This window comes from Paroedura picta, chromosome 9 (assembly GCF_049243985.1).
Source record: "Paroedura picta isolate Pp20150507F chromosome 9, Ppicta_v3.0, whole genome shotgun sequence".
Classification (NCBI taxonomy): Eukaryota; Metazoa; Chordata; class Lepidosauria; order Squamata; family Gekkonidae; genus Paroedura; species Paroedura picta.
Window position 1 is genome coordinate 57,297,706 of NC_135377.1, and position 24,116 is coordinate 57,321,821.

At 42.7% G+C, this 24,116-nt stretch overlaps 1 long non-coding RNA gene across 1 annotated transcript in view; it reads left to right on the top strand.

Annotated features, from left to right (window-relative positions):
* Positions 1–865: 865 nt before the first annotated feature.
* The window catches only part of LOC143844257 (uncharacterized), a 224,843-nt gene continuing 201,592 nt past the window's right edge, over positions 866–24,116 (top strand). The window contains exons 1-2 of the long non-coding RNA XR_013233896.1: positions 866–976; positions 18,513–18,559. This is a non-coding gene — a long non-coding RNA (uncharacterized LOC143844257). The remainder of the gene's footprint in view (positions 977–18,512; positions 18,560–24,116) is intronic.

Sequence of the window (24,116 nt, forward strand, 5' to 3'; positions counted from 1 at the left end):
AAAAGTGTGTTTAGTCAAGGCTATGGTATTCCCAGTTGCAATGTATGACTGCGAAAGTTAGATCATAAGGAAGGCTGAGCATCAAAGAATTGAGGCTTTTGAACTTTGGTGCTGGAGAAGACTCTTGCAAGTCCCTTGGACTGCAAGGCGAACAAACCAGTCAGTCCTAGAGGAGATCAGCCCTGACTGCTCGTTAGAAGGCCAGATTCTGAAGATGAAACTCAAATACTTTGGCCACCTCACGAGAAGGAAGGACTCTCTGAAGAAGAGCCTAATACTGGGAGTGATTGAGGACAAAAGAAGAAGGGGACGACACAGAATGAGGTGGCTGGATGGAGTCACTGAAGCAGTCGGTGTGAACTTAAATGGACTCCGGGGAATAGTAGAGGACAGGAAGGCCTGGAGGATCATTGTCCATGGGGTCATGATGGGTCGGACACAACTTCGCACCTAACAACAACAACAGGCTCAATCAAAGAGCTGTCTAGCAAATTGCCTGCCAATTCCTTCCCCCCCACCCATTTTTTAAAACAGCCCTATGCAGAGTCATCCATTGCTGTAACTAGGAAGAATTTACAAAGAATTTATAATGTGTGAGGGTGGGGTGGGAAGTTCCAAGTAAAGCAACCCCAATTGCTCCTTTCAAAGGTTAATATGTTGGATGTTGAATAGTTCCATCTCCCAGGTGTTTACAAAGCTCACAATGGCTCTCTTATCTTCCTCAAGGACACCACTGGCCTGGATAATTAGTTATGTGAGAAACCTGGCCTCTTAAGAAGGAAGGGGTCAATTGGAGAGATGAGGTAATCTTCTAGAGGATTCTAGCAAGGATGGTTCTTAATTGGCCAGATTGGTTGCCTGACCCTGGAGATGTAGATTAAGAACACATATACTAGCTGGAATTTTCACTGTCCTATGTATGTGGAATTACTGCCATGTCATGTGAATGACATTGAAGCGGGGCCTCCTTATACAAGTAAGTAAGGACTTACCTCCTGATACAGATTTTCTAATATCAGATAGTAAGCTAGCTTTATCTTTTGGTGTTACTTGTTTTGAGAGCAGTGAATTGTATTAATTAATCATTTCTTCCTCTGCATCATAACCCTGCCATTCCTTGATGTTTTCCACCTAAATAATGACCAAAGCCAACCCTGCTTACCTTCTATGATCTTATGAGATTAAGCTAGCCTTGGCTACAGGTATTTTAATTCGTTAATAGTAACAAAAGTTACATATTTGCCAAGACTGCAGAGGTGCTGGGTAACATTTCACTGGTGACCCATATTCTCCATGCCTAGTGGGCTGCGTTAGAGGGAACTTCCCTTCTCCATAAGAGGCTCCACATTCACTACACATTTAGATGGAAGAGGCAACTGTGTATGGCCATCAGATATTTTGTATGCACAAGGAACATGATACTACCAGATGGACTGGGTGGTCTCCTGTAAAGAAAACAACCTATGTATGTAAATAATTTGGTGGGATTTTAAACTTGCATAATTCTCTCTGGACTGCACTCACATTTATTTTCTGTACAGTTTTATGACAGCAAAATAGGGAGGAGTTTGTATGGTGATTCCCCCTTTCCCCACGCACAAACACTGCTTTTTTATTGCTCCATTGGGAAGGGAAGAAGAAGAACTGGTTGACAGATATTTAGCTTTTTACAACAAAGGGCATATTTTTAGTACACTGTACTAAATGAGTAGTAGACACACAACTCCCATTAACTGTACTGTGAGTGAATGTGTGGTCTCTCATTCACTGCACTAGAAATATACCCCTAAGGGTTCACATAAATTTGAGCTGTTGACCATGTGAAATGTTCTTTTATGGGCAATAAGGACACTGAGAGGCAGAAACATGTTTTCTGAAGCTATGGCCACATAACTGATATTTGTCTGTGTAATTCTTCAGTTTTTCTAGCTATAACTCTTCATTTCTACCCGGATCCCACATAGGTTGCACATACTGCTTATATAGAGTGCAAAAATAGCTGAAGGAAAAATGATTTTAACAACTGTATATTTTGTTATCAAATTAGACCTTGAACTATAATTTGCCATCTCTTTTTTGATGGGAAGACCTTTCCAATGTTATCAGACTAATAGAGTGTAGTAAATTCTGTATATTCACTTGAGTAATATAAGCTTTCTATTTCTTAAAAAAGCGACTAACTTGAGCATCTGTGTCTGTGGAAGAAACCATATCTGGCTTCTCAAAGAAACAAAGACCGTATTGCTGGTTTTATATTATTTGCTTTTGAATCTTGCCTTATATTTGATTATGTAAATGGAGGGGGATTCTGTAGTGGTACACATCTTTTGGAAAATTTAATTTCTGTTTTATACATAAGAGCCTCAAACCTGAAAATATTAGCAATTGACTATAATGCAACTTCCTTTCCCCACAGAATTATGTAAGATACTTAAGTAATTCCTAGGTCTAGAGAGGCTTATATACTGGACATTTTAAGTCCAACTACCAAAATGAAGAATTGTGAAGGAAACACGATTTTTACAATAGTAAATCACCTTAATTTCCAGATTCTTACCATCCTTATTTGGTGTCCTTCGGAACCTTCCTACATATATACATTCTCAAATTATTTCTTAGTAATCCTTTCCGATACACAAGGGAAAATTGTTTGTACTCAGATCAAATGTTCTTATTTGCATTTTGTGCTGAGATGTTTGCAACCCAGAATCAGGCAGACAGGTTTAACTGCTTGCCCCCAAGAATGGCTAGTCTCCATTTTATTTCCATAAATCTTGCTAAGCATGGAAATAAATCATAAAAAAGAACCTTGTACATCCACTCATAAAAAGGAGCTTTGTGGGACTGTTGCTTTGTCTTGTGTTTCAAATTGTTTTCCTTTGTTTCTGCCTCCGCTTTGAGCCTGATGGCCCAGGCTAGACCGATTGCATCAGATCTCAGAAGGTGAGCAGGATTGGCCTGGTTAATACCGAGTTGCTACACAGAGGCAAGCAGTAGCAAATCTCTGAACATCTCTTGCCTTGAAAACCCTCTCAGGTCACTTTGCCTTGACAGCACTTTCCCTTACCACCATTTCTATCCTCCTCCTTGTTCTTCTATAGGTGGCAGTGACTCTTCTATAGGAAGGGAATTGACCTGTGTGCCAGGTATACTTGTGAATGGCACAAGTTGCTTTGCTTAAACATGAAATATGACTTTGTCCTGTATCAATGACTTTTATAATGGAAATGGAAAGCATTTTATTGGATGGTGGGCACATTCTTGACATACTTTGCATGTGATGGGTCTAAAGGATCTACGCTTAATTTTCTGCAAATGAAAATAATTTCCACTAATTCCCCTTACTGCTGCAGACCCCCACTTGGCCTTTTATGATGTTTCTGAAAGTCCCCTGTGCCCACAAAGCAGCATTTCAGGGAGATCAGTGGGCTACATTATTGGGGGGAAGGCAGGAACGCTCTGTGACAGAAATGCCTTGCATTAGAGGAAGATGTAGCCTGGTTCTAACCCATTTTGAAATTTTATGCAACATTGGAGACGTAGGTGGAGACCCAGGTTGCTCTCAGGCATTTGCAAGTCCTTTTTTGTATTTATGCAGGAGGGGTTTCTCCAGTTTTATTTTCAGTGGCAGTTTCTCCTGCTATGCTGGCTACTCCTGAAGGTCTCTCAATTTTCCCATGTATTATGGGTAGCTGGGGAACCTCAGAAATTCCATTACTCATGTGCAATATTTATTTATTTATTTATTTATTTATTCATTCATTCATTCATTCATTCATTCATTCATTCATTCATTCATTCATTCATTCATTCATTCATTCCGCCCTTCCCTACTGCTCTGGGTGGTTTACATAAAACATTTTGAAACATTTACATAGAACACTCTCAAAATCAATATAGCAATATAACAATAACAATAACATCTGGCCTCTCAATTCCTGGCAAATAGATGGGGGAGAGATGGAGGTAGTGACAGATTTTATTTTCCTGGGCTCCAGGATCACTGCAGATGGGAACTGCAGCAAAGAAATTAAAAGACGCTTGCTCCTAGGACGGAAAGCTATGGCAAATCTAGGCAGCATCCTAAAAAGCAGAGACATCACCCTGCCAACAAAAGTGCGTCTAGTCAAGGCTATGGTATTCCCAGTTGCAATGTATGGCTGTGAAAGTTGGATCATAAGGAAGGCCGAGCGTCAAAGAATTGAGGCTTTTGAACTCTGGTGCTGGAGAAGACTCTTGTGAGTCCCTTGGACTGCAAGGTGAACAAACCCGTCAGTCCTAGAGGAAATCGGCCCTGACTGCTCCTTAGAAGGCCAGATCCTGAAGATGAAACTGAAATACTTTGGCCACCTCATGAGAAGGAAGGATTCTGTGGAGAAGAGCCTAATGCTCGGAGCAATTGAGGGCAAAAGAAGAAGGGGATGACAGAGAATGAGGTGGCTGGATGGAGTCACTGAAGCCGTGGGTGCGAACTTAAATGGACTCCGGGGAATGGTAGAGAACAGGAAGGTCTGGAGGATCATTGTCCATGGGGTCACGATGGGTCGGACACGACTTCGCACTTAACAACAACAACAACAACCAACTAGAACAGTATTTTAACAATAACAATACTCACTTGTCACTCTTTGATTCTAGACCATGGTTCCTGAGAACCAGCAAGAAGAAACTACCTACATTACAGCCATAACAAAAACTGAATACATACCAAAGTCTCTGGGCTTTTAGCACTGTTATTTTACTAGTTAAATTCCTTTTCTTCACCCCCCCCCCCCAATTCTGCAAATGTTTTGCTCCCTCTAGTGGCAGATTCAACATCAAATAGCTTTGTTTCCATTTTATCTTTCCGCAGATTTAAACAGAAGATGGAAATAAAGCTTTTTGATATCAAATAGACCACTAGAGTCAGCAAAACACATGCTAAACAGGAACCCCCCCCCCACACACACACATGCACCCAAGGAACAAGACCTTAACAGTGAGTAAAATAATAATACAGGAAATCCCTGTGTATTCAGGGTCTAGAAATGCAAGGATATTTCCCCAAAAGTGGCCTGTGGATGTTTCTGGTTTTGCTTGGCATCAACCAAATGCCTGGCAGAAGAGCTCCCTTTTGCAGGCCCTGTGGAACCATTTTAGCTCCGTCAGGTCCTTGTTCTCCTCTGGGAGCTCATTCCACCAAGAGGGGGCCAGAACACAGAAGGCTCTGGCCCTGGCTTCAGCCAGGCTGGTTTCGGCCAGGCTGGTTTCTTTAGGGGCAGGAATCATTAGCTGGTTGGTGGCAACGGAGCGTAAAGCTCTTTGAGGGGCATAGGCAGGGAGGCAGTTCCTCAGGTGCACTGGGCTCTGACCATGTCTGGCCTTAAAGATAATTACCAGAACCTTTAGCCTGATCCGGAATTAAACTGGCCACCACTGTAGTTGATGGAGAATGGGCCGAATGTGGGCCTTCCATGCTGTTGCTATAAGGACCCTGGCCACTGCGTTTTGGACCAGTTGTAGTTTCCGGATCAAGGCTAAGGGCAGGCCTGCATAGAGTGAGTTATAGAAGTCCAGTCTAGAGGTGATTGTTGCATGGATCACTGTGGCTAGGTGTTCTGGGGCCAGGTAGGGCGGAGGTGATAGAATGCCAGCCATGCTACTTTTGTGATCTGGTCTCCCATTGTGAGGGAAGCATCCAGGATCATGTCCAGGTTCCTGGTGGAGTGAGCAGTTGAGAGCTGCACACCATCCAGGATGGGCAGAAGTGCTTCCTCACATGGACCCTTCCTACCCAGCCAGAGGATCTCCCTCTATGAAGGACTGAGCTTCAGGCGACTCTGCTTGAGCCATGTTGTCACTGCTTCCAGGCAGCTGGCTAATGCTTCTGGGGGAGAGTCAGGGCAGCCATCCATCAGGAGGAAGAGCTGGGTGCCATCTGAATATTGATGACAACCCAGCCCAAACTTCCATACCAGTTGGGCAAGAGGGTGTATAAATATGTTGAATAAAATAGGGGAGAGGACTGCTTCCTGTGGGACTCCACAAGTAAGCTGTTGGATGTGTGATGTTCTGTCTCCTGTTGCGACCCTCTGTCATTGAAGGGCTTTCCCTCATATTCCAGCATCCGTGAGGCAGTGAGCTAAGAGCTCATGATCGACAAAAGCTGCTGAGAGGTCTAGTAATATTAGTAGCACTGACCCGCCTCGGTCCAACTGGCGATGGGGTCATCCATCAGGGCAACTAGCGCTGTCTCTACCTCACGGCCAGGCCGTAAACCTGACTGAGATGGGTCTAGGACTGAAGCTTCTTCCAGGAATGCCATTAATTGATGCTGTTATTCAGATAATGCCACCTCTCTGATCTTCTGTCTGTGATGGGTCTGAGAAAAAGCCCCCAAGACTTATCTAAGGAGGCCATTGCTGCTGCGGGGGAGGAACACCGTCAGGGACCTGGCTGTTTGGAGAGATTGCCCAGCCCTGGCATTCTCTGAGCAGTATGTGTGTTGGCATGGCAACAGGGGGTGTGGCTGAACTGGGCGTCAGTTAAACGGATGGCCTGATATTCTTTGGCCTCTTTCTCCCCTTCAGGGCGCCCAAAGACGCAAAACCTGACTGAGATGGGTCTAGGACTGAAGCTTCTTCCAGGAATGCCATTAATTGATGCTGTTATTCAGATAATGCCACCTCTCTGATCTTCTGTCTGTGATGGGTCTGAGAATGGGTGCTGAATTCACATAGACCTGCATCTGCCTCTTCATTGTTTGCAGAACTTCATGCCTATTCAGACAGACACCATGCATGCCTTCACACATGCTATAAAGAATGTAGTTTCAATCCACTTCAGCAACTGTTTGCAAGTGGGGTTTGCCCCTTCCTGCAGTAAAATCCAATTGCAAAGTGATTGAAAGATTGTCATTTAGCATGTGTGGAAATGCCCCATGTTTGTTTGTTTGCGGGATCTAGCTGATACTGCTAATCTAAATGCAACCAGAAACAAGCTGGTTCAGATTACAATTTCAATAAACTCTCATGTTAAAATAAATGTAGTTCTTCCTGGCTCAGATATTACATTCTAATGTGGAAGAAAATGCGTAAAAATTAAGGTTAGAGAGCCTCTAAAAGCTCCTGTAAGAAAGATTTTCCTTCCTGGTATATTTTACAAGGTGTCAATACATACCCTGACAGCTAAATTTAAAAATGACTAAACTAGACTCTCTAGAACACTTCCTTGTTGAAATTGTTAGGCAAACTTGTAAGTGCTTTCAGGATCATAGCATTTAGCACCTGCACATATGCTGCAATTTCCCTGCATACACCACATAAATAAAAAAGAAGTGTTAGCAATCTGTTTAGAAAATGCCATCACTTTGGCTGCAAAGGATCTGTTACAATCTTGATGTCATTTTGTACAGTCGGTTGTAAGTTTAAAGACAAAAAGAGGTGTTTAAGGTGCAATATTAAAACAGGATGTGTGAGTGTGACTTGAAAGGAAGAGAGAAATGAAATCCATGATAAATGGGACAATCAGCATTGCTAGAGCAGTCACTGACTGTGAGAGTCAATGTCAAAGGTTAAAGCAAAGCCAAGAGTTGGAAGAGTGAATCAAAAGGCAGGTAAGTCACATGGGAATGGGTAGGACTGAGCTCTCCAGAAGCCCAAGAGGCTATTTTGGAAGCTTTTTGTTTACAATGTATATGTTTATTTCAGGCAGTGGAGATACACCAAACAAAATCCAGGGCCCTTTTCCTCAATGGTGACAAAGGCTCTTTGCATCAGCATTCATAAACACACTTGTGAATGTGGTTAATCACAGCACTGAACACAAGCAACAGATGTTTTAGAGTTAACTTTCCTTAGAAATATAGCTGTAAAGTACAAATGATCTGATGAGCACAGAGTTTCCTGTTTTGTTTTTAAACAAAAGTGGTCTTTGTCACTGATCACTCTTCACCACCTTCTCAAGAGAAGCATGGGAATGACGGAACAAGAACATTGTAGCGATGACATCCCCCCCCCCCCCCGAGAGTGCAAACACTAGCTGAATGTGTAATGCAGACAAAGAAACAGGGTTTACCTGTAAATGCTGCCTAAATCATTAGTACTTCTCATAACAGTCACAGAAAGTTTCTACCAGTGAATGAATAACAAGAGGATATTGTACTACAGTAAATCTATATCTAGTTAGTTTAAATTTATATCTAGTTAGTAATGACAGCTGGATAACTTAAATCTATGAATAAACTATGCTTGCAGGGATGGTCTATTGCAACTGATAATGAAGCTCATGATAATGCATCTTCCTGCACTGAATCCAGACCTAGGTTTCCTGTCTTCATCTGTTAGAACTGGAGAGCAGGATTTCTCCAAGTGAAATAATGTGTGGATTTCAGACTGGGCAAAAGCTTCTCAGTGCTGGTGATGATAATGAAACAGTTAAAAAAAGCAAAGGGGAGGGGCTGGTTAATGTGAAGAAAGGCAACCAATGAGAGGGAAGGAAGGGAGAGATATGATTGGGGCCAGTGAATCGGATAACATCTGCTGGACGCCCCCCATCAAAGCCTCCTCTGAGCTGAAATCCAGTTCTAAGAGAGCTGAATGAGACAATATTTGTATGCTGATGTTGATATTTTTGTTAAATTTTTTAGTTTAAAACTTTTTATTGTATGTTTTTAATTAGTATTATGTTTACATGTTGTGTACCTCCCTGAGCAGGTCTGCTGGGAAGGCAGTATAGAAATCAAATCTGTTCCATATAATATATTTCTGGTATGGTCTTGGAGGAGGAGTGCGTCTTATGGCTTAAGTGCCACTCTCTGCTTAACATCCACTCAGGGCGGCTGTCCCACCCATGAATGTCTCTTCCTCCAACCGGCTTGCCTGTCTGTCCAGTGACCAGCCAATCACCTTCTGTCCCCCACCCCTGACCACCTCCTCCTCCTCCCACTTTCCGCTGAGGCTCAAAGGCTGCAGATCTCTGCTCTTTGAGGGCTGCCCCTGCTGGTGAGTTCCCACCTAACAGCTGCCTGCAGCCTTTTCAGGTCCTGCGGAGAGGCTGTCCAGAGTTCTTACACCCCACCCCTCCAATCTAGCACCCATTGTATTCCTGAATGCAACAGGCTTGGCCCCTAATTGATAATAATAATAGATTAGGTTACTTTGCACAATTATTTGGGAATGTATACCATCCATCTTAACAGGACTTGCTTATTTCTAAGCATACTTAATATTGGGTTTTAAAGCTGTGCAGATAATCCCTGTTTCTTGGTTAGGAAAGCATGTTAAAAACTTACAGAGCCATCCGAGGCAGTTACTCTATTCTATGTCCATTGCTGGCAATGGGGTTAGAAGGGTATAACAGGGTGCGCCTGTTAATGGGCCTGTGGAAAGATCTGGATGAAACTATTTCAGATATATGTCCTAAACCTAAATCATAATGGGGTCATGGTTTGCTCTCTCTCATATCTGGAAATTTTCAAACAAGGTAAGCATTATAGTATGGCTAAGGGTGGGATAACCTGCGTGTTCATCACACAGTGGCTACAACATTAAGGGCCATTTCGCACGGCTTCAAAATAGCACAATGGTTGCTAATTGGAAACGCTACTAATTTGCCATAACCCACGACGTCGTAGACAATCTGCAACAATCCTGAAACCGACCCGCCAAAAGCGCTTCGTTGTGGCGCTTTCAGGGAAATCCAGAAAAGTGGATTCACCCTCCGGATAGCGATACACTCCTGCAACCAATCTGCAACACTAGCGCTAAAGACCTGTGCGTTACCATTGTTGCTGGTTCTTCAAAGTCCCTCCCCCTGGCTCTCTCCTCCAAACTTCCGGCGAAGCGATCGCCATTTTTTTTTCTCCGAGCGAGCGGGGATAAACGCACCGGCGAGCCTCTTTCTGTTTAGAGGCTTCCCTGGCTTCAGTCCTTCACCTTTAGTCACTAAGCACAAACCACTTAAAAGCCCGTTTGCTGAAATAAAGTCCCTTTATTTTTTACACATAAATTCAGCCGAAAATCGAGCCCGTGAGAAGGGGGGGGGAATTTTTTTTTATCACTCGAGGCAGCGTGCAAACGATCATACAATCAAACGACAGCTCACATTAGGCAGCTGGATGGGTCTCTCCGTAGCAACGAATCTACCTAGATTCGTTGCTATGGGTCTGTTTTTTTTTTAAATCCTTTCTTAAAGGGAAAGGGGCTGTTTGGGAGCATGCTAACGGCTGCCCATTGGCTGCTTGACGGCCAGGGGCGGGACGAGCTTGGCAATAGCGCTTCCTTTCTAGCGATTTCTGCCGAGACCGGAAGCCTGTGGGAAACGCTAAAAAACGCAACTGATTCCACTACAAAGCCAGGTGTGCAAAACGACGAATTCCACTATTTTAAATGGCGATTTTTCATTCAGTGACCAATTTGCAACAAAGATCCCCGTGCGAAATGGCCCTAAGAAATTGCATGGTTGAGACAACAATCACAGATTATATATCATATACAGGACTTTCATATAATGTAACATCACCTCAAATCCAATACTTGGATACAGTTCATACACTATCTGCAAGTCACTGAGTGATATACCTGCAATGGCATATTACACTGGAGTGCTGAAGTGCCCATCAAATCAAACCTGGGACTCCAAATCCATGTTTTTGCATACCAGGGAAGGTATAATTAAGCAGATCTTACCTGCTTGCTTGTATCTAACCTAGGTAACCTCCCCATAGAAAAGAACAATTCTCCCAGAAGTTCTAAGATTGCCTAATTTCTACCCACCCCTTTGCAGCACCAGAAGAAGAGTTGAAGAATTGTTTTTTTATACTCACAACCAAAAGGAGTCTCAGACTGGTTTACCATCACCTTCCCTTCCTCTCTCTATGACGGATCTTGTGAGGTGGGTGGGGCTAAGAAAGCTCTGACAGAACTGCTCTACAAAAACAGCTCTGACCAAAGTGCGACTAGCCCAAGGTCACCCAACTGGTTGCATGTGGAGAAGGTGTGGGGAATCAAGCTTGGCTCTCCAGATTAGAGGTCACTGCACTTAACCGCTATGCCAAGCTGCCTCTAATTGAGGTGCAGCTGATAGGGTCTGAGCTGCTGAGAAGGACCTGAGATGGAACCATAAGTGGACAAGATTAGTCCAGCCCCCCACCTGACAGGTGCTCATCCAGACTCCTCCTAAAACTTCTAATGAAGGCGGCTCCACCACCCTCTGAGGCAGCATATTTTATCTATGAACAGCCATCACCATCAGAAAATGCTTTCTAATATTTAAGTGGAACCTCCTTTCCTGTAGTTCGAATCCATTGCTTTTACTCCATGCCTGTAAAGCTGCAGTAAACAAGTTGGCCCCCTCTTCAACATGCCTACCTTTTACTGAAATACAGCTATCATATCACCCCTTGTCATCTTCTTCTCCATGCTACACATAATTAACTCTCAGCTTTTCCTTGTATGGCATGGATTCCAGCCCCTTAGCCATCCTAGTCACCCTTCTCTGAATACGTCCCTACCTGTCAATATCCTTCTTGAACTGCAGCTTTCAGAGCAGGATACAGTATTCCAAATGAGGTCTAACCAATACAGAATATTATAACTTCCCTTGCTCTTGTTTCTATGCTCCTAGCAATGCAGCCTCATATAGGACCCAGGAAACCTTCATGGCAGAGTGGGGAACAAAACTCAGGTCTCCCAGCTCCCAGTCTAACACTGTAATCGCTGCAGCATGCTGGCTCTCGAATACTTACCTGGGCAACATTAAGCAAGGTTACACCTATCTAAGACCATTGACCTCAATGGCTTTAGAAAGATGTCATTCTGTTTAGGACTGCATAGTAAATCAATAACATTGACTAAAGAAATGTTTATTTCTCACTGATGATGGTTTCCTCATCTGAGAGAACTGAAGCTCACTTTACCCCAAAAGCCTTTCTATTTCCACAATCTCTGAAAAAGTTGCATGTAAATATCGTTTACTAATATAATAAAAATTCTTCCATTTTTATAGTGGTATATTTTTAATGGGAGTGTAATCAATCATGTTCTATTCATTTAAATGCCCCATGTCAAAAGATGAATGATACAGAAGGGTCAAGGAAAGCTATTCAAGGGCTGAAAAATTACAGTGGCATCTAAACTTTTTTTCTTCCTGTGATGACAGTGCCTCCATTGCATTGGCCAAGGATTTGTTTTCCTGCAGCAGTGCCAAAAGACATTAGTAATACTCTGGATATTTTTTAAAAATATATATTTTTAAAATTTTCACTTTTGTTGAAAGCTGAAAAATCACAATGCTGTCTGCCGAATTGTTGAAAATTGTCAGTCGAATTTCAGGGAAAGCAAAGATCTTGTTTGCCTAATAAACTTCGTACCTGCATGGCATTGTTAGCCCTGTCCTCACTAACTGGAGATCAGATATACAAATGCATTGACTAGAAGGTTGAACTTTTTCTCCCTCTCTCTGTGGAGATTTGAGATAGCCCCAGAGAACATTCTAGTGTTGCTGATATGGCTCTTGTCTCTTTCCCCCATGATATTAGCAGTCAATTTCTGCAAACAGCCATGTCTTTTAATTGTCTTACCCAATGATTAATCCTTGGTGTGCATTTGTAACACAGAGATATCTCGTGACATGTTGCATAGTGCAATAACTGCAGGTGGCCTGAGTTGTATTAAATGTAACTGTTATTAGCACTTGGTATTCTTTTATTAACATGTTAAAGACTCAGTCCTGACCCATTTGAAGTAATGGGAGAAATCTCATTGAGATTGCTCAGGCTGGATATTTAAAAATAAACCCAGCATATTATTAGAGTTTCTTGTGAGCTGAAAGCAGTTCTGTCTACATCTAGTTCCAACCTCTCATATTTTTGTATCCATAATTTCATTATTAAGGGTATAACATTCTTATCATGGTGTAATCCCCCTAACAAGTGTGTAGGCTTAATCACTAACTTCCCTGGAGTCCCTAGTGAGACTTGGTAGGCAGTATACTTCTCAAAATGACACAAGGAGCAGCTGGAATGCAAAAGCCCCTTTCCCCCTGCACTTTAAAAAGATTTCATTTGCAACTACTGTAATCCTTGTTTTTGCAGATTTTATTTTTTTAAATATGTTCATAGCCATCCAAGTACAAAACAAATGGGCTTTGTTTTGACTTTTGTGTGACTCTTAATACTTTTTTTTGTGAAGAGCATGAAATGAGTCATTTAAATTCCTGCTTTCTGCTCTTCACATGAAACAGCTGAGCTGCAGGAGCTTCCTTCCAGTCAGTGGTTAGGTCTAAATGGCTCTGAGCCATTTAAACCATCTGGTTCTGCTCCCCACTGCTTGGAAGCTGTAGGGAGGAAAATTAGAGTTCTGCTCCTGCCAAAATGGCAGGGATAAGATCAGGAGTATTTAAATGGCTCAGAGGGGTCACTCAGAGGAAGCTCTTCATCCCTTCTTTTCTGCTGCGTGAAATTCCCCCTGGGAGACTTTCTGTGGAGAGCACACAGGAGGGGGGGGGAGTACTTACTGGGAGGCACTTTACTACTCCTTTCTGCTGGTCATGGAATGCCTCCCAGTGGGCACTTCAACCCCTCCTGCCTACTAGTCACAGAAATCCCAGGGTGTGCTTCAACCACTCCTGTTTGTGTAAAGAAATCCTTATCCATGGTTCCTCTATATATTTGTGAAACAGCCTGAGGGGTGGGACGTGTCTGGCTGTCTAAGTTGGAATAGGGCTGCACCCTGATTGGCCCTGCCCCTGCAGCTCCCACCCTCCATCCCTGGACTCTAGCCTCTTTGCTCTCAGACATGCCTCAGTGCCTGGAGCCAGCAGCAGGTAAGGGGAGAGGGCACTGGGAAAAGGGTCCTGGTGGAGGGCTTGTTAATTAGGGCCTCCCGGCCTGCTGATTGCCTGCTAAGGAGCTCTGTCATGGGCCTGCTAACGAGCTGGCCAGCCCCCGCCCGCCGCACTTGATCTGGCTGTAAGCTGCGACCCAAAGCTTCCTTAAGCTACATGGCTGGGGACCAGGGGAGGGGGGCCTTTCAAAGCCCATTCTTAGGAACGGGCTTTGAAGCTAGTATTATATAAAGCCCAAAATGTCAGCCAAGAAGCCAAACATCGGGGAGGATGACACACCACATATTTAAAGCCAGTGAATAGTGTTGAATTAATAGGTGTGTCTTCTTTCTTCCAGCTACATGACACCATATTTTAAATTTTGCTCCTTAGAGCAGCCTACATGTTGCAACTGCCATGTTTTGGTAGTTATAGTAGCCATTATCTTGCGCCAAGACAATGACACCAAAAAACAGTAAAATAATATAAAAAAATAAATACAAATGCAAGATGGCGGAAGTATAAGAATTGCTCCCCATATACCGGGCATCAATCTTTATATGTATGTAGAGGCGGGGAGATGGTCCATGGCATAGTCTGCCACCACAGTAGAAGCCAGGAGCCAGGATAAACCGAGGCTCCCACTGACCTGTAAAGTCAGTAAATTCTCAGTGGAATGAAATGTATGCCTGGGACATTTTTGTTGAAGAATTGTGTAGCCTTGAAAGCTGTTTTCCATTTAGCCTTGATTTCACTGTATGTATGCATGTGTACATGCTCACTGTATTCCGACATTTCTCCACTCCTATCCAACTAAATTTTCCATTACAACTTGAATTTAAATATTCTAATAAATTTGTTTTAGAAATTCTTATAGCTCCCTTGTGCCATTTGTAGGGAAACACTCTGATGCGTATGCGTGAATGTGTTTTTCCTAGGAGATGGAGATTTCTTTGTGCTTGGGGTGACTGATTGAATTTTACCTGAGCTAAATTATATTTGCACATTCTAGTAATTGCAAAGGGCCACACAGAGGAAACAAAGCATTGGCTGCCGTTACACAGGGATTTCCCTAACGTATAATTTCAAATTGATATGAAAAAAGCCTTGCTATGCATTAATAATAGCAGAAAATGTAACTTGCTTGGCCTCAAAACAAGCTATAGACCTCAGGTGGATAACGTTTATTGTTAGTACAGCTTTTTCTATTGCATACCTTCTGAAATGCAAAATAAAAGATTTATATTGACCAGATCTCCTTACTCATATAAGACACATATCCTTACTCATATAAGATATTATACACCCCATATCTATTTTTTGTTGTTGGCAGAGTTTAAATAAGCAAGAGAGGAGAGTAGCACCTGATAAATGAAAAGAATAAAAGCATTTTATTTAGAAGAGAAACAAACTTTGTATAGCAAGGGAACACAGAGAGATTCCTAACAGACTAATTGTTCTTTGTTCATTCTGAAGGCAAGCTGGGAGGAAGTGTGCTCAAAGGAGCAGACATTCTATGATGTCTCCTGTAGAATATTTCTCATATGCTCTTGAATCATGTACACTACAGATCTTGCACATTCCAACATATCATCTCAAGATTTTGTGTACATAGTCCCTAAAGTTCATTTTCTTCTGTCAAGTCTTCTGGGATTCTTGTTAGAAAACCTGTCTGCATTCTGCTGCTCTCTTCCTTAAAGGAGGTTTGTGAATGTACATGTTTGGTATCAGTCAGAGATCCAACTTTCTCTTCTGCAGTCTTCTTCCATTTTTTCTGCTTGTTTCTTGAGCATCTTCTCTGTATCTTCCCATGTAGAATGTTCTGCCACAACCTCTAATTTGGTTATATAGGAGAGAATTCTTGGAGGTACTTCCTTATTTGCGCTAATTGATATGTTTTGGAAAGGCACTCTTCTGCTTTTTAAAATACCCTTGTTTTCTACATGAGCGACAAATCACCTTGCTTCTGTTGTTTATATTTTAAAACTATTATATTCCCTATTATATTCCCCCTGCACGGCAATTATTTTTTAAATCTGTTAAATATTTATCGAGTAAAATGACCGTATATGATAATGTTGACCTGCCCCCCCCCCTAAAATGTCCCATGATTGGCCTGAAGGGAGTGGTAAGGAGGCAGTCCTGGGTGGGTGTGTAGACAGCTATGCTTCCCAACTATATTCTGGACAGTCATGCCACTTTTGGGGTTTCTCAAAGCCCAAGTAAAGCTGTATTAGCTGCTTATCTCCTCTGATGTCCTCTGTAGCAGTGGTCCCCAACCTGCGGGCCGCGGCCCAGTGCCGGGCTGCGAAGGCCATGGCGCCGGGCCGCAGCTCCCTCTCCCCGCCCCCCCCCGCAGTAAAAAACTTCCCCGGCCGCAAGCTTGCGGCCTGGGAAGCTTCTTACTGCGGCAGGGCGGGGAGAGGGAATCGGGGCCGGGCCACGCCCCGATGCGGGTGCGCGGCCCGATGTGCGGGTGCGGCTCGCGGGTGCGGCCAGATGTGTGGGCGCGGCCCGCTGGTGTGGCCCGATGCGCAAGCGCGGCCGATGTGTGGGCGTGGCCCGCGCGGCCGCGGGCCGCGCCCCAATGCCCTGCCGGCCCCAACCTCAGAAAGGTTGGGGACCACTGCTCTGTAGGACATTCTTTGTATGCTGTGAATCATGCATATGACAGATCTTGCATATTCCAACATTTTTGTTGTCAAAATTGAATAGAATCTGTGATTCATTCAGGGTTGCCATCCTCCAGGTGGGCCGTGGAGATCTGATCCTGGAGAATCATAGCTTCTTTGGACGGTAGACTGTATAGCACTATAGCCTGCTATCTCTCCCCACCCCTGCCCTACTCAGGCTCCATCCACCATCTCCAGGATTTCCCAACCCAGATTCCAGTTTGGTGTAGTGGTTAGGAGTGCAGACTTCTAATCTGGCATGCCAGGTTCGATTCTGCACTCCCCCACATGCAGCCAGCTGGGTGACCTTGGGCTCGCCATGGCACTGATAAAACTGTTCTGACCGGGCAGTGATATCAGGGCTCTCTCAGCCTCACCCACCCCACAGGGTGTCTGTTATGGGGAGAGGAATGGGAAGATGACTGTAAGCCACTTTGAGCCTTTTTCGGGTAGGGAAAAGCGGCATATAAGAACCAACTCTTCTTCTTCTTCCTTAGTATACCCTCTGAATTCTGGGATGTAAATTCAGCAAAAAAGTATGGTTCTCAAACCTAATATGTCTAATCTTATATCAGAATCCTTACTTTCATGATTATTAAATACATTATTTAAAATCCATAGTTTTGTCATAGAACCTAGATTTTTGTTCCATATTATTGACACAGGAAGTGCTGATGACTTTAATTACCACTAGAGATGTAGAAGTTTTTTTAAGCCACAGGAAAAAAAAATTGGGGGGGGGATTTTTAAGGAAAACCCGAAATATACCCAATATTTACTTTTGTATCATATCCAATACCTGAGAAAAAGTTGCTAATTGCTGCACCCTATGCTACTCACAGCACATGTATGTGCCTTGAATTTCTGCCATTTGAGAGGCAGGGCAGGAAAAAGAAAAGTTTAAGGTAGAAAAATTCCATAGTAAACAAAAGAAAGTATATTCTTTGGGCAAAAACATGGCTTACTGGGATGTGCCAATTGCTGCAGGGGAGGGCAGCCTGTACCAGAGGACACAAGTGAAAAGCTGGAGGCCTGCTACAACACTGGCTAGGAAAAATGCACCCTGCGGGGAGTGCAGCTGGTGGCATGCCATATGGGCGTGGCCATGCCTCCTCAGAAGAGGCTACCCGCATGTCTCCTGGCCTCTTTGCTGCCCAGTTTTACAGCAGACAGCTGTGGGTTCCTGATTATGCCAAAGTAATCAAAGTGTCAACCTGTGCTTTATATACCCTCTTTTGTGAGAAGTTAGAACTTGGAGTGAAGTAGGGCTTTATCTGGGGCATCTGAGCTGGACTGCCTTTAAATCTGAATAGAAGACTGTGAACATTTTCAAAATATCTTGGTGGTCATTTTGTTAGTTTAATACTTTGGAAGGGCAGTTTTAAATCATTGTTGTGTATGATCATCTTACTTTTACTGTGCTATTTTAAAAATGTTATAGGCAGCTACAAATGATGTAAAAACAGCCAGTAAATATTTTAACTAGAGAATGTTTGTGCAGTTGGGTTGCTGAAGTCTCTTTCTCACCTTCCACAGGTAAAAAGATGTGCCAAGTATTTAAGCAGAGCTATACTGGAACTAGGGCTTGGCCCTGAAATACATGAATTAATACCAGAAACACTGTTGAGTGCTGTCTTTTAGCATAAACTGTTGTTTGGAATAAAGTTTCAGGGATTCATTTCCATGTCAGAGAAACTGGCCTTCTGCCAGCCTTGGTCTCCAAATAACTCTTTATATAAGCTGATCACTGTTGTGGCCCTGCACATGGTCACATTAACTTTGAGCCAGCATGGTGTAGTGGTTAAGGTCTTGGATCTTGGAAACCCAGGTTTGAATCTAATACAGAAGCTTGCCGAGTGACATTGGATCAGTCGCATACTGCCAGCCTCACTTACAGGGTTGTTGTGAGGGTTAAACAGAGGAGAGGACATTATGTAAACCTTTTTGAGTCCCCATTATGGGCGAAAGGCTGGATATAAAGCTGATCTTATTGTTATAAAAGTGTTTTTTGAGACCTGTTCTTTCTTATAATTTCAGCCTCAAGTAGTATTGATAAACCTTCTTTTGAATTACTGCTCACCAAGGTAAGTTGGAAACTGTTTTTTAGTTCTCTTTAATCAAACAAGAACTGTGGTCTACTCAGAGGCACTTGATGTTTCTGTGTCCAGATCTGTATATTGTGTTGGTCCAAGGGGGGGGGGGGAGAATACAGAGTATATGTTTGAGAAAGAATTAGCTGTAAGGGAATCTCAATATGACACCCTTCCACATTGCATTATTTCCCTTGATATGTGTGTGATGCTATGTCACTGTGCGTTGACATTTGCTCATAATTATACAGTGTATGGCACAAGCATCGACTATGTGATGTCTCCATGTCACACTACAGAAGGATTTTGTGACTTTGAAATTCCCATCAGAGACCTGAAAGTCGACTTCACAGAAGTCAAAATATGACAAAACTGAAGTGAACCAAGATTTAACTCAGTTCTTCAAAGTTGTGTGCCACTTTTCGGCTGGGGCCTTTCTTTCTCTGATTCCTCTGTTGTGAGTGTTTCTGTTTGGTTTGCAATCATAATTGGATATAAATAGCTTTCAAAGGGAGATGAAACAGGCCAACTAGTTTCTGGTAAGGGTTTTGCTAAATTTCCCTAGGCAAATATTTTGTCCCCTCAACAGCAGGCAAACAGCAGTAAAACCTCTGTATTCTTTTTTATGAATGATTGCAAATGGAGGCCCTCACAAGCACTTTTCAGGTGCAAGTTCAGTTATCACTGCATTCTTAGTTTTGTGCATGCAAATGCATAATTCACTGTAGACAGACTTGGTTCGTTCTTTCTCTACAGTTCCTTCAGTCTCTACAGTTCCTTCAGTGGCTCATGGCAGGACTGAAAGCTATCAGGCCATAGCAAGGGATTGAAACATAAGGCCCTGGGGACCTCATTAGGAGCTTTAGATTCTCTTTGGGCCCTGTGACCCTCCTACCATGTTCCATAAGTGTTAAAGTACCTTAGTTCTTAGTGGGACAAAGGGGATGGTTTTTGAAGGATTACTATTAAACGCTTTAACATGAACTGTTTACCAGTTCCAATTATAGATGTAGTGTGAATGTCAAAGAGGGGTGAGACAGGAATTTACTGTTTACACTTATTCGTAGCTAACAAAAGGATGGTGACAGGCAGCATGGCATAGTAGTTAAAAGCAGTGGACACTAAGGTGGAGAGCTGGGTTTGATTCCCCACTCCTCCCACTCAACATGAAGCCTGCTGGTTGATCTCGGGCAAGTCACATTCTCCCAGTAATCTCTGGCCTGTTTAGCTCACAAGGTGCTTACTGTGAGGAGAGGAAGAGAAAGCAATTGTAAAGCCCCACTGAGAGCAGGGTATAAAGATTTCTTCTTGTTAGTGGAAAAGGAAATGTGAATATCAGCAGTCAAGTTGTTTGATTGAGGGCATCAGCTATCTTGGCAAGGGCAGAGGTTTGAAGGAGAAAGCAGTGGCCTGCAAGAAGTGGTCTTAGATGGATAGAGATGTAAAATTTCTGGAAAGTTTGAAAAGAATTGTTATATAGGTGACACTTCTAAAATCAAGCATAGAAATATTTCACTACACAAAATGCTGAATATACAACTTAGCATATCATATTACATACATTATTTGGCATGTGTGTGGAATTTAAAAGTACAATGCCTTTGTTTTCTACAAGCAAAACTGTTATTATACCCACTATTGAAGGCAGGGAGAAAAAACACATGAAGGCAAGTTTCTATATCTTCTGTTACCTTAGAACAAGTACCTTTTTGCCATCTGTATGTCACCTTCAGCAAAAAAGCAAAGGTTTTCTTGTATGACTCCATAAGATAGGAGAGTTGCCTTGCAGTCACAGAGGCAGAGACGGTTTCTTGTGTGTTCCATTCCTCTTCTTCCTCATGATAGGAACATCACCTAGTATATAGAACAGAGGCTGGGGCTTTCACCCTCTCAACAGGAAAATTAATGAGGAGAGGGACACAAACAAAGGCCAAGATGACAGGCAGAAGATAATTGACCAGGTCAGACTATTCATGTGGTATGAGAGAAGAGATCCTTACTAAGGATCTGAGATCTTTCCTCTTTTCATCTGGAACCAGCACCTGTTACTTTAGGTGTTTAAGTGGGAAAAGATCTGAAGTGTGCATGAATTAACACCATAAGAAGAGTATCCTACAGGGAGCATCGGAGAAGATACGTGGTTAGCATATTTAGATTAGGAACTTCCTGATATTTTCAAATATTCCCTTCTGTGTCCCAACTGGCTCAATTGGAGACTTCTTCCTCCTTTCAGTTCATGTCCTGCTTGCTGTCCCTCCAGAACCTTTAGTCAGTTAGACAGTTAGGACCGTCTCTCTAATTCCTTACTCAAAAAGTTTGTTTCTCTTCTCCATAAACTATTTTATTCTTTTAATCAGCTCTTGCATATTAAACATTTCTCAACCAAATGGAGGGAGGTTTCAATAAATCTTCTAGACCTCAGACAGTCTGTAATGGAGTAGAAATGTAGCAGAGTACAAGACATCCAAGGGTAAGACTGTATTCCCCAAGCTTTCCCCCCTTTTCTTGTTAATTTTAAGTTGGCATATGGATTTCTATTAATTGTTACATTTTTTTTCCTAACAAGTTCCTCAGGCTTACTCTCCTCTCTGATCTGCTTCACCGTAATGTCATAAGGCTAGCCCCAAGAGTTAACTACTAACTAAGGCGGCTCTTCTTGATGAGATCTCCTTGGTTTCAGGAGCTAGGTAGTGTTTGCCTTAGGCCTTGCCCTTGATTCAGTTGTCTCTGAGGGTGCCATTCCTGCATGAGGAAGCGTTTAGGTCTTTCATCCTCACATTCCTTGCCTTGGGCCGATCACTTGAGTCATTCCCTCTGGGGCCTCTGTCCATACTTTTCTCTCACTGTTTAAGCCTCATGCCACTGAAGACTGGTTGTAAGGGTGAAATGTTTTAGAAGTAGGGTGACCTTAATCCAAATTAGTCAAGCTTTGTGTCTATTAGGAGCTTTCAGGCATAACAAACTTAAGCGATTTTATCCCATGATAATGGCACTGCTGTTGGGAGCACGCATCCAACTTCTGTGAAATCTGTCTCAAGGTTCTTAAAGAAGTAAGAAACTCATCTCCTTCAGAATCTGGGCAATCTAGTTACAGTATGTGCTGAATGCTTTTAAAAAACTTGCTCAGGTAAACTGATAATGGGTTTTTTTTTGCATATTAGCAAGAGCAAACAGTGAAGGGTTAGTAAATCACATTCCTTATTTTGCTCTTCTGTGATGATTTATAAAAAGAAAATTTATGTGTCTCACCTGTTGGAAGTCATTTTGGACATTAATGAATAAGGGTTATGTATATATCCACATGCTTTCCCTTGACCATTAGGTTGAAAGAGTGAGATAAATAAATTTGGTTGCGCCACTACCTCCAGTGGTGCTTCCTAAGGTGAAAAAAAGCTAAGAAAGTGGCAAAGTATGTGTAGCTACATGGTGCGTAAACATCTTTTAGTTTTGAACAAGTTGCTTCTGTGATGATAAAGCTTAACAGAAAGAATGACCCTAGTCAGAAGTTAATGCAGGGTTGCTACCCAACTATGCTGAGGTCAGCCATAATTCTAGGAAAGGAAATGTACATTTCACTCCTCCCTGCTTCAGGGGTTTCTTTCTTAGACCAATTTGTTCCCCAGACATGGGACATTTTCTGTCTTTATATTTTTGAGGCTTTGACGGACTGCATTTTGTACAAGATTTGAAATGCTGTACAAACAGAAAAAAGTACTCTTAGTTCTTCACAGACAGCCTTGAGTAACCAGCAATCTGATTGGCTAGCATCAGCTGATCAGAAATAGTCCTGAGTGAGTTTCATGATGAGGAGAGAGTCAGTCAGATTTTTGACTTGACTGAGTTGAGTACAAACAGTGTGATTTCAGCCATAGTTGAAGGTTTAACACAGGGCAGCTTAACTGGGGGAAAGTTGGCTAGGAAGTTTGGAAATAGATGAAGACTCCCATTCAGGCCAAAAAAATAGGGTAAATTTTCTAGTGAGAGCAGAATTTCCTTACCGAGGCAAACACTGAAGAGATTCTTGATGTGGTACGGTTAAAAATAGCCTTTAGAGACCTTAAAAGTTGGTTAAAAACTCAAAACCTGTGCTGGTGTTTCAAAAGAAGGGGTTTGGGCACTGGAAAGAGTATACCAGCCTTCTGGAAACCAAGAGTCAGTGAATACTCAAAGTGTACTGGTATGTTCAGAAAACAGTGGAACAAAAGCCTCTCAACATAAAGATTTTAAGTAACTGTGAATAGCTTGAGTCTATATATTTCTAACGAATGACATTTCTAATCATTCCCTGTATGGTTAATTCACAGTTTAATTTTGGATATAGTATTCCGAAGTTTCAAGAATGCTATGCACTCAGATGGTTCAGTCAGGACAATAGGTAGCACTATCAGTGGTTAGGCTGATATTAATACAATTTTACCCTGTATGTCATACAGATCTCTAACATCAAAGCACATAAACCAGCTAGGGTTGCTAGTAGTTAGGGGAAAAAAATGTGGTACCCATTTATCAGGGGCTTAATAGGATGTTGTTTATCAGGTGATATTCTTTACCTTCATGTCGCATAAAGCTTTACCTGCTCATTTCCACACCATAGCCTCTATCGAGGGAACAAGACATTTTTTCTTCAGGTTGTTGATAACCCTAAAACCAGCAATTTTTGACTGTTCTTACCAAGTAGGAGAACCTGTTCTGGTATCCTCACTGTGGAACTGGCCAATTGAACACAGAAGGCTTTTCCTGGAGCCACTACTTTACACACAGAATTTAGGTGCTCCATCAGCACCTGCATTTCCATTAATGTACATTTTTTCATACGCCCTATAGCTTCCAGTAACCACTTTAGTGTCATCAGATTCTCTTGGGGACAACCATGATGTACCCTCAACTAAGTCTAACAATAACCCCACGAATGTAAGCTGGGTTGCAGGGCCCTTTCTTTTTTCCTCAGCCAAAGAAACCCCCAGATCCTCTGCCAGAGCCTGGAAACCTCTATCAGCAATTCTTCACCAGCTGAAGACACAGCTGGCTCTGCAAACAGGAAGTCATCCAAAAAATGGGTGTCTCACCCGAAACCACCTTTGACCTTAATCATCTACTCTATGAATGTGTTAAAGGCCTTAAAGGCCACACACGCAATGGCACAACCCAATGGGATGGCTTTGTTCGCATACCAGTGGTTTCAAAACTTAAAACACAGGAAGCAAAAGTACTGGGGATGGCCTGGGACGAGGTGGAATGCCAACTGGACATCACATTTTGCCATGAGAGCCCCTTTGCCAGAGACCCATATAATGGCTACAGCGTGGTCAAAGGAGACATATTTGACCAAACAAAGATCTGGATCAATACCATTGTTAATCGACTCTCCCTTCTGGTATGACCAATCATGTATGAGCCTATACTGGCCCAGTGCCCTCTTGAGCACCACCCTTAATGGAGAGACCCTCAAGTTAGGCAAAAGAGGTGACACAAATTGGCCTGCTATTTTCCCTGCTACATATTCTTTAGCTACCTTTTCTGTGATGAGTACCAGCATATTCCTTGTGGAACA